This window comes from Somniosus microcephalus, chromosome 12, assembly GCF_052327205.1.
Source record: "Somniosus microcephalus isolate GS21.2 chromosome 12, FLI_Smic_1.0, whole genome shotgun sequence".
NCBI classification, from domain to species: Eukaryota; Metazoa; Chordata; class Chondrichthyes; order Squaliformes; family Somniosidae; genus Somniosus; species Somniosus microcephalus.
Genome location: NC_140998.1, coordinates 166,143,756 through 166,161,500, shown reverse-complemented (window position 1 = coordinate 166,161,500; position 17,745 = coordinate 166,143,756). Strand labels below are relative to the sequence as shown.

General features: G+C 42.3%; 1 protein-coding gene across 2 annotated transcripts in view; it reads left to right on the top strand.

Annotated features, from left to right (window-relative positions):
• numb (NUMB endocytic adaptor protein) overlaps window positions 1–17,745 on the top strand; it is a 253,334-nt gene that overhangs the window by 569 nt on the left and 235,020 nt on the right. The gene's annotated exons all lie outside the window — the stretch shown is intronic.

Here is a 17,745-nt window from a genome sequence, read left to right as displayed (position 1 = left end):
TTTAGGTGGGAGAGGTCGCGGGTTTAAGAGGTGCTGCCGAAGAAGCCTTGGCAAGTTGCTGCAGTGCATCTTGTAGATGGTGCACACTGCAGCCACGGTACGCCGGTGGTGGAGGGAGTGAATGTTTAAGGTGGTGGATGGGGTGCCAATCAAGCGGGCTGCCTTGTCCTGTATGGTGTTGTGCTTCTTGAGTGTTGTTGGAGCTGCACTCATCCAGGCAAGTGGAGAGTATTCCATCACACTCCTTACTTGTGCCTTGTAGATGACGAAAAAGCTTTGGGGAGTCAGAAGGTGAGACACTCGCCACAGAATGCCTAGCCCCTGACCTGCTCTTGTTGCCATATTATTTATGTGGCTGATCCAGTTAAGTTTCTGGCCAATGGTGACCCCCAGGATGTTGATAGTGGGGGATTCGGTGATGGTAATGCCATTGAATGTCAAGGGGCGGTGGTTAGACTCACGCTTGTTGGAGATAGTCATTGCCTGGAACTTCTGTGGCGCGAATGTTACCTGACACTTATCAGCCCAAGCCTGAACGTCGTCCAGGTCTTGTTGCATGTGGGCATGGACTGCTTCATTATCTGTGAAGTTGTGAATAGTGCTGAACACTGTGCAATCATCAGCGAACATCCCCATTTCTGACCTTATGTTGGAGGGAAAGTCATTGATGAAGCAGTTGAAGATGGTTGGGCCTACGACACTGCCCTGAGGAACTCCTGCAGCGATGTCCTGGGGCTGTGATGATTGACCTTCAATCACCACAACCATGTTGTTTTGAGTCTCCAGTATTGTCAAAGGTTTTGGTTAAATTTGTGGGTGAAATTTTATTTGAACTGCAAAAATAATGTAACAAAGCATTGTCGGTGTTTCACTTGTAAACTTGAATTGTTTAGAGAGAACATTTTGAACTACATCATGGCACAGAGAAGGTATGGCTTGAAACAAAAATATGTCCATGCATTACTTTCTAATATTTAGATTTGAGAAACAGTATCGCAGTTACTCCTACAAAAGCAAAACACTGTGGATGTTGGAAATCTGAAATAAAAACAGAAAATGCTGGAAATACTCAGCAAGTCAGGCAGCATCTGTGGAGAGAGAAACAGAGATGACGTTTCTGGTGGATTACTATGAATATGTTTAGTTGTTATTTCTGTACTGCGGTAACTGCTGCAACAAGTATGACTGCTGGTACTTGTGGTGAAGAATTGACACGGCCTGTCATTTTCTCTCTTTCCCCCCCACCCCACCCCCCCAATAGCATGGTGGTACACAAAGTATGCATACAGACAACACTGGTACACTGGTCTTGACATTGCAACATAAATGGTGCTGTGTTCTGTCGACTGCAAGTCCTTAAATCCATATTGAGCATACCATGCTGTGCAGTTTGGCCTTGTAATTCTTGAATTTGTTAGGAGGTTGAAGGCACTTAATGTAGAGAGGAGTGCCTCCATTTAATGTTAACATATAATTTTTGTCTCTAATTAGAAATGTGTTGTTGAAACTCTAATTTTTATTTTAAATTACTGTTTCTACAAATGAATTCTGTGTGGGTTTCAAGTACTGGAAACTAGCTTGAGAGTTTCCATGGAACTGGAACACCTTGGTTGGGAGTGTATATTTGGGCATTTGTCTTGAATGATATCTTTTGATACCTTGACACTTGGATGGTCGGAGCGCTGAGAGTTACCATCTTCTGGAATCCCATGATCTAGATAGTGACCCAATTATTTTCACTGCTGATGGATTTGATTTTTCTGGGCAGTGAAGGTGTCAAACTGATAAAATTTAAAATGCTAGTTCTTTGGCAAAATGGAGTTGCTTTTCTAGAATCTTGCATGTAATGCTGAATTCATACAGGAAGACAATGCAGCTGAATTTTTATAACCTATAGTGAAAGGGTGTTTCCCCTTTGACCTCCATTCTCTTGGGAATGGAAATACAAAAGTATCTGCAGTGTGTGGTCAGCAAAAAGAGGTTAGCAGATCTCAGTAGTGCTTCCTCTTCATGTAATATGTGTCCACCTGCTGTTTTTTGCAGGATGTAGTGTCTACGAACACAACCAAATACAGGGAGGATTTGAACTTGAGTAATATTTTCCTCACATCCCAAGGGAAAATCTCTGAATGTTGAAGACTATTTGAGTTATAGCTGTAAAACTTCATTGTAATGTGCAGTTTTGGTGAAATTCAATGGATTAATTGACTGCCCACATACTGATGTCAGTAGTTGTGTTTTTGTGGATAAGGCGCAATTCTTCATGTGTGCCTTGGCTAAGAGGTATTGCAGCCACGCCTGACACTAGTCCTGTCCCGTCTGATGTATATACATCACTTTCCAGCTTAAGTCACTGGATGGCAATTGGCCTTGGCTGACTTTTATTTTACTATCTGTAACCCAGGGTGCTGAGGCCAATTCTAGCCACCCCAGCTAACTCTGCTGAATTCAAGAATTCTACTGTGAAAATTCAGGAAGAAAAGTTCAGTGGAGTTTTATAAATTCAAAGTAGAGCTCATTTTTTGTATAAGAAAATTATCAAATTACCTCAAATTCATGACATCAGTTATGGAGCATTCTACGAGTGGTTCCATTGCAAGCAGCAGAGGTAGGATGACCCTAATTGTGAGTTTCAATGTTGACTATAAATTAATTGCAAGTCATTTTGTAATTTTCTTCTACAAAAAGGGTGCTTGTGTTTTGATAAAGGTACCGCCTCCCAGATTTTCTTTTTTTAATGCTGTAAAATTTTTAATGAAATGAGCCAGTAGAAAGGTAAAAAATCCATGCTCTTTTAGGTAGAATAATAATGATGGGTAGGCAGTAGGATTTGCCAGAGGGTAAAAAAGTGAAGCATCTGAAGAAGTCAGGGAGAGGGAAATGGGGTCAGAGAGGGGGATTGAGGCTCAGCAGGAGGGAAATGGGGTGAGATGGGGTAATTGAGGCTCAGCAGGAAGGAAATGGGGTCAGAGGGGTGGAATGAGGGTCAGCAGGAGGGAAATGGGGTCAGATGGGGGAATTCGGTTTTGGAGAGAGAAGGGAACCACAGAGGGCTGTGGATGCTCAGTTGATGTATATTCAAGACTGAGATCGTGAGATATTTGGGCATTAATGGAATCAAGGGATTTGGGGATCGGGCCGAAAAGTGGAGTTAATGTAGAAGTTCAGCCATGATCTTACTGAAAGGGGGAGCAGGCTTGAAGGGCTGTATGGCCTGCTCCTGCTCCTGTTTTTGTAGGTGGGTGTGCTTTCAAAATGTGGATCTTTTTATTTTCTCCCTCGGCTATGTATTCGCCGTGGCCAAACTGCTTGCAAGATGCTACTAATTAGCTAAATGCTGCAGAGTTTTCCAAATAAAATTCTCATTCCTCTCCCCCCCCCCACCCTTTTCTTCATTCTTTCATGGAGCAGTGCCTAGCCTGTGCTTTGTGTCTGCACAGCTGAAATTAGCAACTCAGCATATTTTGGGGGTGGTCTGGGAAGGGAAAGAATGAAACCTGTGTCCTCCTACTTGGAGCAGCATCTCATTGTTCCAATACAAGGTGATGTTGGGTAAAACCTATACCGCAATCTATGTCGCCGTTGAGTGCTAAGGTGGCATCCTTTTCAGCTGAAGATTACAGAAGTGACAGTTCAGGTTGGTGGAAGTCTGAGCACTTCATTGAATCAAATTCACTTATCAAAAGGGACAATAGCTCATTTTCTAGCTTCAAAAGATCTGTGAATATTGATTTGTTGTACTGGTGGACTGAAATGTTGAAGGTGCTTTGAATGTGAACAATACTTTCTATTCTATTGCCTGTTGATATTCATGTGAATGAATTGTCCAAACTAGTAAAAATGTAAAGAATATAGAAAAAAATTGAAGACTGCGTTTAATGTTCTTTGTATCTGACTTGTTTCCTTTTTTAAAAGACTGGGTTGGAGCAGAATATAAAACAAGTCTTACAAGCAGTGTGAATGCAAAGCAGCTGAGATGATTTTTTTTTGCAAGATTGCCGACTGTCACTTTTAGTAAGAATAAAAGAGAATACACTTGTCAATGAAGAACAAGAGCCTATACTTATGTTAATTTTAGTGGGAACATTGTTTTATGCTGTAACAGTTTTTTGCAAAACTTGGGGAAATATAGCCCACGATGTGAACAGCATCTGGATGCACTGAGAATAGATTAATAGAGCTAACTGAAAATCCAAGGCATTTGTATGTCAATTTAAGTTTAATTTCTACATGAAAGACTAACTGAACTCCATTATAACATTTGCGATACTGCATAAGTTTGGCTTCAATTAAAAAAAAATATAGCATAGGCCACATTGGTACAGGGATGGATTTGATGGTAGATCTGTCTAGTGGAAGTGGGTCAGGAAGCTGAGGGATTGGAATGTGCAGGCACAGCTCCATGTGCTAACTCGATTTGAAAAATGGCATGGGAACAGTCAGTGTTCCTTTCTTGTATTTGTTTTTTAGTGGTGCAAGCTATCTCGACACATAAAGTAACATTCCTATGTAAATATGGCTTTCTTTTTAAGGTCATAATGTGACTTAAACCTGTTACGTAGAGTGAAAGAATAACTCATTTTAAAGTAAAAAACATTGAACACCAATTTTATTAGAGCATTTGTAAACCGAATAGATTTTGGTTTCAGACCAAAGGCCATTTGTGCTTTCCTCACAGTTAACATAAGCAAAGTACAAGTATCAAGTACAGGAAACTCTCGTTTAAGCGGCACCTAAATATCCGGAATTCTCTTAACCAGCAAAATTCATACTCCGAAAACAACAACACAATAACCGGAAATGTTGCCAAGTCCGAGTCTCCCGCGGTGGCAGAGTTAGTCAGTGGGGGTAGTTCTCCAAACTGCCACTCCTCGGCTTTTGGCGCTGTTGGAAGTCTGAACACCTCAATAACAGGAGTCTGACTCTCCCGCGCTGCCGGTAGTCTCTTCCGATCTGCCAATTACTGTATACTGCACATTTCTTGATTTTTTTATTTTTGTTTGTTAAAAATAGCCTCTGTAGATAACCCCCTCTATCAACCGGCACCATCCCGGTGCCGGATGCCAAAGAGTTTCCTGTACTCCTTTTCACAGTCATATTATTACTAGATCCCACCTGGTAATGAGTTTCTATTTTGGAAAAGATAATGTTTATTAGCTAACGATCTAATTTGTGCTGAGCATTTGCACAAACCGTATATTTCTGTTGTATTTAGTCATGAAGTTTGTAGCCCAGGTGTTCACTTGGGCACTAGGTTAAAACATGTCATTTTTATCCTATGTTGTAAATTGTTAAGCACTTTTTTTAATTTGCCAAAAAAGACTTCAGTTCTAATCATACAGAGATTTGGGTGTTGAAAACAACAGCCAAAAATAAGATAGTTGCTGAAGGTTTTTGTAGCCATTGCTATAAACACCAGCACTGGTAAAGTTTGCCTGTTCATAACTTTATCTGCATAAAACATTCTACTTCTGACACTACGCCTCTTTTAACAAAGAAGATGGGACAGTCTATGCTGCCTTCAGGGTTGTCATCTGTGCCACTATGATTATCTTGCAACACTTAAGATTGCCGTTCTGATTTCAGGTACAGTATTGTGTCAGAAGTGAAATCGGGCCTCTCCAATGACATGAAAATTTATAGAGTCTGTTGCTGAATCATACAGGGGTCTCGGGTCTGTGCTAGCGACAGGGTGTTACGATTAATCTTGGTGCTGTTGGCTTAGGGAGGTGTCCTTTAGGGAAGGAAATTTGCCATCCGTAGCCGGTCTGGCCTATATGTGACTCCAGACCCAAAGCAATGTGATTGACTCTTAACTGCCCTCTGAAATGGCCGAGTAAGCCACCCAGTTGTATTCACAGAATCACAGAAACCCCACAGTGCAGATAGAGGCCATTTCGGCCCATCGAGCCTGCACCGACACATATCCCACCCTATCCCCGTAACCCCACGTATTTAATCCCCCTAACACTAAGGGTCAATTTATCATAGCCAATCAACCTAACCCGCACATCTTTGGACTGTGGGAGGAAACCGGAGCACCCGGAGGAAACCCACGCAAACACGGGGAGAATGTCTGTGTGGAGTTTGCACAGTCACCCGAGGCTGGATTCGAACCCGGGTCCCTGGCGCTGTGAGGCAACAGTGCTAACCACTATGCCACTGTGCTGCCCTAAGGCAACTAACAATTCTCTAAGGCAATTAAGGATGGGCAATAAATTCTGGCCTTGCTGGCGATGTCCACATCCCGTGAATGAATAAAAAAAAGTGAAAAGTAACTCTGGGCTTCTACTCCTAATTGTTGTCCATGAACCCTGTTGAAAGTGCGAGTCTGTAGAGGAAGGGTGAGGATGTCCAAGTTTTCAATATTGGCACATTGCTAAGGTTCGTATGTGAAGAATGACTGTGGGGTGAAGTAGCAGAGGGCTGCTAGTGCCTGTTGCATTAAAAACTAGCATGAGTCACCACCTTTTAAGAGAAAAGGGAAGAAAATTGAATGAAGCAGAATAAGATCCAATTTATAATTATCATCTTGTAAGTCTTGTTTCCTGAGTCAGCAAATCTCCTTTTGTGACTGATGCAAACATCTACTTATTTAAAATAAGAAAAATTCCTGGGACACCAGTATGTGAGCTCTGAATATTTTAAAACTTTGCTCATGGTGTAGTAACAGTAATATCCTAGTGTACAATTTATTTTCATTAAATGTTCAGAACTTGAACACAATCTGCTGGGCGAGTCCCGGGTTAGTCAATTTCTTTTAGTCCAAAATTATTAAGATTGCTGTGGTTTGTTTTGGAAATGTTTTAAAGTACAGTTGAGAAATCAAGTATTCTACCGTTCTTGTTCTGCTAATTAATTACTTCTTTCTGCTTATTTTTCCACTGAAACCAAATCAGTAATTTTCAGCTTTATCCTTATGATCCGGAGCATGTTGGCTTCAATTCATTTCGGAGAGATCAGAAGTGCATGGTGGTAACCCATGTTATTTCTGGTGCACACCTCGTTGGTAAATTGGTTCATTGTTCACTCAACAGTTCGCTATCCTAGACTACTTTTTGCACGTGGGAAGTATGGGCTTTCCTTTGGAAGTGGACTTTCTCCTTGTTCTTTTTTGGAGCCCTCTTTATTGATCTATACATAGCTGTTGGATTCCACGTGGATTTCATTCAGTCCAATTTCAAGAGATGAAACTATTGAACAGGTTCTATGATTGACCTGTAGGTTAAAATCCCATATGGAGCACATTGTTACTCGGCGGTTATTAGCAGTAGTTAGCAAGCCCAGCAAGGGACAATAAGAATATTTCCATTGGTACTGAGTGTATGGAGCATTAAATGGTACTGATTAATAGCAAGATTACTTGTTGCCTGGGATTCTTGATGACTGTAGAAGTAAATGTATTGGTACAGATTTTCACAAATCATCATCATAATATGGCAGCGCACTTCATTTTGCTTTGTTGCTGCACTTCAGAAAAGCTTGCACCTGTGTGTGTTGCTACAGAAAGATCACAATATGAAGGATTAGAGCAGCTTTTTTCTGGTTTCATGAGCTGACCCAATTTAAAAAGAAAGCCTATTTTCCTCTCCGCCAATCCTCAAGTTCCCTTGGGTTACACATTCCTTAGCTAAGAGAGTGGGCAGATATCCTAGTTCCAGGATTCTGACAACCCTGCCTAACAACCAGTTGCTTGTAAACGCATGAGAGCGAAGTGAGGGGACTTCCCTTGTTGAACTGCTACAAACCAGTTAATATTCATCAGGTAATAGCTCCTGCAGCCTTAATTTAGAGGCCTGAATCTTCCTGTTTAACTTGTAACTTAATGTGAAGAGAAAGAAAGAACTTGCATGTATATAAAGCCTTTCGCGTGCTCGGGACATCCCAAAGCACTTCACAGCTAATTATTTACCTTTTGAAGTGTAATCACTCTTGTGGCAGATGCAAATGCCAATTTGAACACAGCAAGGCCACACAAACAGCAATGAAACAAATGATTAATTAATCTGGTGCCGGTTGAAGGATGATGTTGACCAGGAAATTGGGAGGAACTCCCTGCTCTTTGGGAGAAGTACCATGGGATCTTGTACACCTCAACCAAAAGAAGGCACTTCTGACGATGCAGCACTCCCTCAGTACCACACACAAGTGTCCGCCTAGTTTATGTGCTGAGATCCTGGAGTGGAGCTTGAACACAGAACCATCTGACATGTAGGCAAGTGAGCCAAGCTAACTGTTCATACTGAAGCTAATGTATTGTGTATACAAAAAAAAACTTGGTTTAGTCTTCAAGTAACTGTTCCCTTGAATGGTGTACGAACTTTCTGGAAGGAAACAACTTTTATTTTTTTCTCCTCCCTCTTTCATCTACTGAAGACAATGACTTGTACTGTTGGTGGCAGCTCTCTAATACTTTACCAACGTGTATTAATTTATATGCAAGTCTGGTGAATATCAGCTGGCTATCATCCACGCCTCCTCAAATCGGGGCATCACAGCTGAACCTATAGTCCTCACCCAGCATCCACAAATGGCAGAGGTCACAGGATCGTAAATGGGGCTGGCACCATGGCTGATTCCCCTCTTCGCTCCCCGCCCCCAGCTCTCCTTTACAGAATCCCTGTATTGGAGGGACAGCCAGTTGTTTTTTGCAGTTGCAAGTACTTTATTTAAGTTACAATTTAAAACGAGTAATAATGAAAATTGCTTAGTGATTCTACAACTGGAAGTGCGATCTTTCAATTGCAGTAAATATAGAACCATTATGTCATTAGTTTATGCAGTTAACCGTGCGCTTTATTTGAAACCTTTTCCTGTTAACTGTCTCTTTAGCTGTTCTGATTTCCTGAATGGTTCTGCAATCTAAATTGTTTTTCCGATTTTTAGTGAAGTGCGTCACAAGATAAAGTTGGTGCCTTTATTTCATCTGCTTCATCTTTGACTTGAGAGCTGTCTGCTGCGTGTTATAAGCTTGTAACTTCCTGTTGCATAGTCTTTGTCATGTGGCAGTTGCTAAAATGTTTGTTTTCTTTAAATCTCTTACTGTTGAGTCTTCTGAATTGTGCAATGGGTCATGTCATTTGTGTCTATTATAGAGACAATATCCCTTTGTTTTACAATGGACTAAGTTTCAGAGTTTACATTGAAAATTGTTTTGACTGTTTCGACGGTTCTGACAAAGGGTCATCAACCTGAAATGTTAACTCTGTTTCTCTCTCCACCGATGCTGCCTGACCACCTGAGTATTTTCAGCATTTTCTGTTTTTATTTCTGATTTCCAGCATCCACAGTATTTTGCTTTTGTATTGACTCTTTTGGGCTTGTTATAATAGATACTGTTCTCTGCAGCCGTGAAAGAGCCCTGAAGGCTGTGTTGCCTGCCAGGGTTAAGGATATCTCCTCATGGTTGGAGAAGAACTTGGAATGGGAGGAGGGAGGATCCAGTTGTCGTGGTCTGTGTAGGAACCAATGACATAGGTGGAACTAAGAATGAGGTTCTGCTGAGGGAGTTTGAGGAGCTAGGGTCTAAATTAATAAGCAGAACCATAAGGGTAATAATCTCTGGATTACTACCTGAGCCATGTACAAATTGGCATAGGGTCAAGCAGATCAGAGAGTTAAATGCGTTGCTCAAAGAGTGGTATGGGGAAAAAGGGGTTTCAATTCATGGGGCACTGGCCCCAATACTGGGGAAAGAGGGAGCTGTTCTGCTGGGACAGGCTCCACTTAAAACAGGCTAGGACCAGCATCCTGGTGAATCGAATAACTAGGGCTTTAAACTAAAAAAAAAAAAAGGGGGGGAGGGGCCAGGTGAGGGGAAATTTAGAAATCTGAGGGGAAATTTAGAAATCTAAAGAGAAAGGTCAAGGGAATAGAGCAGTGTAGCGATTTGGGTAAAAAATAAGCAGAGTGTGACAGGAAGGGACACAGAATTTAATGGTAGCAGTGCAGCAGAGAATAAGGTCAAAAATTAAAATAAAGGCTCTTTATCTGAATGCATGAAGCATTCGTAACAAGCTAGACGAACAATTGGAGGTAAATGGGTTTGATCTAATAGCCATTACAGAGACATGGTTGCAAGGTGGCCAAGGTTGGGAACTAAATGTTCCAGGGTACTTGACGTTTCGAAAAGACAGGCAGAATGGGTAAGGAGGGGGAGTAGCCCTGATAATAAAGGATGATATGAGGACAGTAGCGAGAAAGGATCTCGGCTCGGAAGATCAGGAAGTAGAATCAGTATGGGTGGAGATAAGGAATAATAACAAGGGGCAGAAAACACTGGTAGGAGTAGTATATAGGCCCCCTAACAGTAGCTATACTGTTGGACAGGATATGAATCAAGAAATAGTAGGAGCTTGCAACAAAGGTAATGCAATAATCTTGGGGGACTTTAATCTTCATATAGACTGGAAAATCAAATTGGCAAAGATAGTCTGGAGGAAGAGTTCATGGAATGCATTCGGGACAGTTTCCTAGAACAATGTCATGGAACCAACCAGGCAACAGGCTATTTTGGATCTTGTATTGTGTAATGAGACAGGGTTAATTAGGAATCTCATAGTAAATGATCCTCTGGGGCAGTAAAGGATCCTCTGGGGCAGAGTGATCATAATATGATAGAATTTCACATTAATTTTGAGAGTGACTTGCCCAAGTCTGAAACTAGAGTCTTAAACTTAAATAAAGCCAATTACATAGGTATGAGGGGCGAGTTGGCTAAGGTAGATTGGAAAAATAGATTAAAACGTATGGCGGTAGATAAGCAGTGGCTAGCATTTAAAGAAATATTTCATAATTCTCAACAAAAATACATTCCATTGAGCAACAAACTCCATGGGAAAAGTGATCCAACCATGGCTAACTAAAGAAGTTAAGGATAGCATTAGATTGAAAGAAGAAGCTTCTAATGTTGCAAAGAATAATAGTAAGCCTGAGGATTGGGAGAGTTTCAGAAACCAGCAAAGGTTGACCAAAAAATTGATGAGGGGAAAAAATAGAATGAGGGGAAAACTAGCAAGAAATATAAAAGCAGATTGTAAGAGTTTCTACAAGTATGTAAAAAGGAAAATAGTAACAAAAGTAAGTGTTGGTCCCTTAGAGGCTGAGACAGGAGAAATTATTATGGGGGATAAGGAAATAGCAGAAAGGTTAAACAAATATTTTGTATCTGTCTTCACAGTAGAAGACACAAAAAGCATACCAAAACTAGTGGGGAACCAAGGGTCTACTGAGGGTGAGTAACTTAATGTAATTAATATAAGTAGAGTAAAAGTTCTAGAGAAACGAATGGGACTAAAAGCCGACAAATCCCCTGGACCTGACAGCCTACATCCTAGGGTTCTAAAAGAGGTGGCTGAAGAGATAGTGGATGGTTTTGATCTTCCAAAATTCCCTAGATTCTGGAATGGTCCCAGAGGATTGGAAGGTCGCAAATGTAACACCGCCATTGAAGAAAGGAGGGAGTGAAGAAACGGAACTACAGGCCAGTTAGCCTGACACAGTCGTCGGGAAAATGCTGGAATCCATTGTTAAGGAAGTGGTATCAAGTCACTTAGAAAATCATAACATGATTGGGCAGAGTCAGAGTTTTATGAAAGGGAAATCGTGTTTAACAAATTTATTACAGTTTTTTGAGGATGTAACTAGCAGGGTAGATAAAGGGGAACCAGTGGATGTAGTATATTTAGATTTCCAAAAGGCATTCGATAAGGTGTCACATAAAAGGTTATTACACAAGATTAGGGCTCACGGGGTTGGGGCCGTACAGTAGCATGGATAGAGGATTGGTTAACGGACAGAAAACAGAGTAGGGATAAATGGGTCTTTTTCAGGTTGGCAGGCTGTAACTAGTTGGGTGCTGCAAGGATCAGTGTTGGGGCCTCAGCTATTTACAATTTATATTAATGACCTAGATGAAGGGACCGAGTATAATATATATCCAATAATATATCCAAGTTTGCTGCTGATACAAAGCTAGATGGGACAGTAAGCTGTGAAGAGAACACAGAGTCTGCAAAGGTATACGGATCGACTAAGTGATTGGGCAGTAAGGTGGCAGATGGAATATAATGTGGTCAAATGTGAGGTTATTCACTTTGGTAGAAAAAACAAAGGCAGAGTATTTCCTAAATGGTGAAAGATTGGGGAATGCAGGTGCTCAAAGGGACCTGGGTGTCATCATTGTACATGTGTCACTGAAAGTGAATGTGCAGGTGCAGCAAGCCATTAGGAAGGCAAATGGTATGCTGGCCTTCATTACAAGAGGATTTGAGTACAGGAGTAAAGAAGTCTTACTCCAATTATATAGGGCCTTGGTGAGACCACACCTGGAGTACCGTGTACAATTTTGGTCTCCTTACCCAAGGAAGAATATACTTGCCATAGAGGGAGAGCAATGAAGGTTCACGAGATTGATTCCTGGGATGGCGGGACTGTCGTATAAGAGATTGAGTAAACTAGGCCTGTATTCTCTTGAATTCAGAAGAATGAGAGGGGATCTCATTGAATCATACAAAATTATTACAGGGCTTGATAGGGTGGATGCTGGGAGAATGTTTCCCTTGGCTGGGGAGTCTAGAACGAGGGGCCACAGCCTCAGGATAAAGGGTAAGCCATTCAGGACTGAGATGAGAAGAAATTTCTTCATACAGTGGGTGGTGAGTCTTTGGAATTCTCTACCCCAGAGGGCTGTGGAGGCTCAGTCATTGGGTATATTCAAAACAGAAGTCGATAGATTTCTGACTAGTAAGGGCATCAAAGGATATGGCGATAGGGCCGGTGAATGGAGTTGAGGCAGAAGATCAGCCATGATCTCATTGAATGGTGGAGCAGGCTCGAAGGGCCAAATGGCCTACTCCTGCTCCTATTTCTTATGTTCTTATGGAGCCAGCCAGCAATCCATTCTGCTACTTGTTCCCTGACTCTGCATTCTCTGACCTTGTTCATCAGTCTATTCTGGGGTACCTTATCGAAGGCCTTTTGAAAATCCAGATAAATTGCATCTACTGCATTACCATTGTCTACACTCTGTTACCTCTTCAAAAAGTTCAATAAGGTTGGTCAAGCAAGACTTTCCCTTTTGAAATTCATGTTGACTATTCATTATTATACTTTTGGTTTCTAGATGTTCTATTTTCTCCTTTAGTAGTAATTCCATTATTTTTCCTACCACCGATGTTCAGCTAACTTCTATAATTCCCTGGACATGTTCTATCCCCCTTCTTAAATATCGGTATTACGTTAGCTATCCGCCAGTCCTCTGGCACTATACCTTTTTCTAACGAATTATTAAATATGCGTAGTAATACCTCTGCCATCTCTTCCCTAGATTCTTTTAAAATGTGTGGATGCAATCCATTCGGACCAGGGGTTTTCTCCTGAGTTTGATTAATTTATTTAATACTTGAAGTGCCCGGCGGTGCCGAGGGAACTCAAGAACCCTGTGGAATGTTTATAAAACTGTTTCTTAAACTGGTGGGATTGAAGAACTCTTCTTAAGCACCCAGGAGTGATATTACATTATTCACAAAGTTTCAGTGTATGAGTTGATAGGGAAATAAAAGATTCTGTGTGAGGCATTTAGAGGTTAGTTTAGAAATCAACAGTGAACATTTATTGCAACAATGTAGAACAATAGAGCATTTGACAATATGCTGGCGTTACAACCAAAGACTGAGTGAATACTCCCTCTGGTAAAGGTTTGCAAACTCAAGAGGGTTGGTATTGCACAGAGTGATTTTGTAATCTTGTAGTAGGTATGCAGCCTCTCGGATGTTGAAGAGTCCTGAAAGAGTCCTTTCCTGCGGCAAGCTTTTGTAAAGGAGGCACAGAGATGGCCAGTCAGAGTTTTGAGGTAATTAAATGATGGGCCAGCAACCTCATGGCGGAGTAGACGAAGGTGAGAGCAGTCTGCATTATTGGAGAGCACGTTGATAGACAACATTTTCTGGTTTTCCTGAGGGTGTTAAAATAAACAGATTCCTTGATGCACCAACTCTTGAACATGCCACGTACAACTGGCCATGTGAAAAACAGGGCGTGAGTAAATTGATGCCAGCAACCTTCAAAGTCTGCCCATGTGCCTTGTTGATTGACATAGCAAAAGAAATTGTCACAGGAAACTGTTGCCATTTCAATTCAAACGGCAACAGTCAGTTGGTATTGGAATTCGAGGAATGAGAACGTCCTCCCCACTGGCGCAGCCGGAGATGATGGTAGCCTCAATGAGATTTGGCATGAGCTTTTTGACTGCCAGTCTGGTTCCATTGCACAGCTTTGGTGGATATATGTTTCTTAGGAGCATGATAGGGGTGCCTTCCTTCAGTACCAGTTCGTGAAGAGGAGTTCCTGAAGGCTGCAATGAGTTGAACTCAGTGGGGTAGTGTACCGCATCAGCACTGTCACAAACAGTATCAACGCTTTTGTAAATTCGCTCTTGGCCAGGGAGTTTTTGACGAAGGAGCATGTTTGTGTTTGACAATATCATTCCTGGGTGCAAGTATTGACCGTTCACACAGCCACTTGGGATCTTTGAAGTGATTGAGGAGGTCTGGATACACCTGTGAGATCAACTCATCAACTGTTTTGACTGGACTGCCAAAGCCTGGAGGAATGGTGATTTGACCACTGCTGTCAACTGGCAATTTTCCTTCTCCCAATTGTAGCAAAAGTTGCGCAAAGGATTCTGTCATCTCATCACCATGCATATGAACACGCATGTTTGTGGTCAAATGGACTGTTTGCACATTTGGCCACAGATGGGATGCCTTGAGACATGCATTGAGTTCATCTGCTGGAGTTCCTCTGGGTACAACTGGCAGGATTTGGCGGAAATCACCTGCCAGCAACAGGGTGGTGCCACCCATCAGCCTATTGTTGCCTCTCAGATCCTAAAGAGTTCTGTCGAGTGCTTCAAGTGCCCTCTTGTGGGCCATTGTACACTCATCCCACACAATGAGTCTGCACTTTTGAAGCAACTCAGCAGCACCAGTTCCTTTGCTAATGTTACACACTGGGTGTTCTTGTGTTGTCAGATCCAGAGGGAGAGCAAAGGTTGAGTAGGCAGTGCGACCTCCTTGGAGCAGAGTTGCAGCGATTCCTGATGAGGCAACAGCCAGTGCAATGTGTCCCTTAGAGCGAGCCATGGCCAATAAAAGATTGATGAGGAATGTCTTTCCTGTTCCACCAGGTGCATCGAGGAAGATAATGCCACCTGCATTGTTTTCCACCATATCCACAACCAGCTTGTATGTCTCTTTCTGTTCTGGAACCAATTTAGGTTCAGTGACGGTGACAAAGGAGGTCAGTTCCTCAACATTGTAGGTGGTTTCCCTGAGGACCTCTCTGCTGAGACCTGGAGAATCATTCCTATTGGGAGGTCGAAGGTTCAACTTAGTCAGAGACTTGCCAGCCAATGCCAAAGTCTTGTCCTCCAGAAGGATCAAAACCCGATTGTACATTGCATCAGTGAAGTTCAGCGTCATTGTGGGGTTGGCTGTCTTGAGTTGGTGTAAGATGTCTTCTGTGTCTTTGTGATCTTCCCACAACTGCATCGGGTTGGAAGGGCTGCAGAGGGCAATTATAATGGCAGAGATTTCGTAGTCTATTGGGGGAGTAAGACACAGCAGTTTCTGTCTTCGTGGCATGCCAATGAATGTCATCCTCAATGAGTCCTCTCCTGCGGCAAGCTTCTTGAAAGGAGTCACAGAGTTGGCCAGCGACAGTCTTGAGGTCATTAAATGATGTTGGCCCAGCAACGTCATGGAGGAGTAGACGAAGGTGAAAGCACTCTGTTGTTTGGATGGACCGTGTAGACTCTGCCAAGTGCATCTGATGAGTACACCGCTGTATGACCAGGAACTTCCTTCTGACCTGCTCCAGGGCGCCGAGCCCGCCGTGTCTTGTTTGGCTACCAGGTGTAGTACTTAGGCACCTGATGATAGAAAAGTGTCTTGGCAAAGTCATTCGTTTGGCACAATTCGAAGAATGCTGTAAGTTTTGTCTTTGGAGGTTCCTCGGCACGTTGGCTGGCATTTGCATGTTGGAATAAAACCCTTTGTCCATTTTCCAAGTGAACATCCAATTTAGTGACAGTGGGGTAACGGTTGTGGATGTCAAATCCAAAAGTTCGCCAGGCTGCCTCATTGCAGATGTAACGGCCCATCAGATGTGTGGTGATCTCATCATTTTGATTCTGCTGTACAGCCGCTTGAAGATCAAAGACCGCTTGGTCACTGCCCTTATGGATGTACTTGCACACATATTTGATAGACTTAACTGAGTGGCAGTACTCCACATTGATGTGACATTTGAAGAGCCTGGATAGGAGTGGACAGTAAGGAACAATCCAACGGTTGTCAACTTCAAATGTCTGTCTTTGCTGTGTTGTCTGAGTTGACGGACCAGGTTGACTTGAGTGGCTAGATTTTTTAGTTCGCATTCTTATCTCCGTGCTGAAACCTCCACTCTTTTTGCCCCTTCTCCTGCACAAAGGATAGGAATCATCCCCATGCTGAGTTTCTTCGCGGAGTGGCTTTGGGTACCCTTTTGTACATGCATTGTTTTTCATGCAGGGAGAAGAAGGGTTGTGTCGCCCACAAGTTCCAGTAATCATTTTTTTACAACAACATCAAAGAGGATAGGATCCTGGTCCTTATCGGGTAGCTCTGCAGAGATGAAGGAATCAACTTGATTGGGGTGAATCTTCGACTGAAGCCAGAGTAACAGATAAACATGAGGAAGTCCTCTCTTCTGCCACTCAATGCTGTACATGTAGCAATTGTGTGCACCAAAAAAGTTTGCCCACAGTCAGGAGTTTGAGCAGTTTTTTAACTTTGAGGTTGAATAATGGGACTCAAGGCAGATAAATCACCTGGACCTGATGGCTTACATCCTAGGGTCTTGAGGGAAGTGGCAGTAGGGATTGTGGATGCATTGGTAATAATTTTCCAAAACTCCCTGGAATCAGCAAAGGTCCCGGCAGACTGGAAAACTGCTAATGTAAAGCCCTTATTTAAAAAGGGCAGTAGACAGAAGGCTGGAAACTATAGACCGGTTAGCCTAACATCTGTGGTAGGTGAAATATTGGAGTCCATTATTAAGGAGACAGTAACAGGACATTTGGATAATCATAATTTAATAGGACAAAGTCAGCATGGTTTTATGAAGGGGAAGTCATGTTTGACAAATTTGCTGGAGTTCTTTGAGGAAGTAACATATAGGGTGGATAAAGGGGAACCAGCGGACGTAGTGTATTTAGACTTCCAAAAGGCATTTGACAAGGTGCCACGCAAAAGATTATTGCTTAAGATAAAAAATCATGGGATTGGGGGTAATATTCTGGCATGGATAGAGGATTGGCTATCTAACAAAGCAGAGAGTTGGGATAAATGGTTCATTCTCGGACTGGCAATCAGTAACTAGTGGTGTTCCGCAGGGGTCAGTGCTGGGTCCCCAACTCTTTACAATCTATATTAACGATTTGGAGGAGGGGACCGAGTGTAACATATCAAAGTTTGCAGATGATACTAAGATGGGAGGGAAAGTAGTGAGTGAGGAGGACATAAAAAACCTGCAAGGGGACATCGACAGGCTAAGTAAGTGGGCAGAGATTTGGCAGATGGAATACAATACTGGAAAGTGTGAGGTTATGCACTTTGGCAGGAAAAATCGTAGAGCAAGTTATTATCTTAATGGCAAGAAACTGGAAAGTACTGAAGTACAAAGGGATCTGGGGGTCCTGGTGCA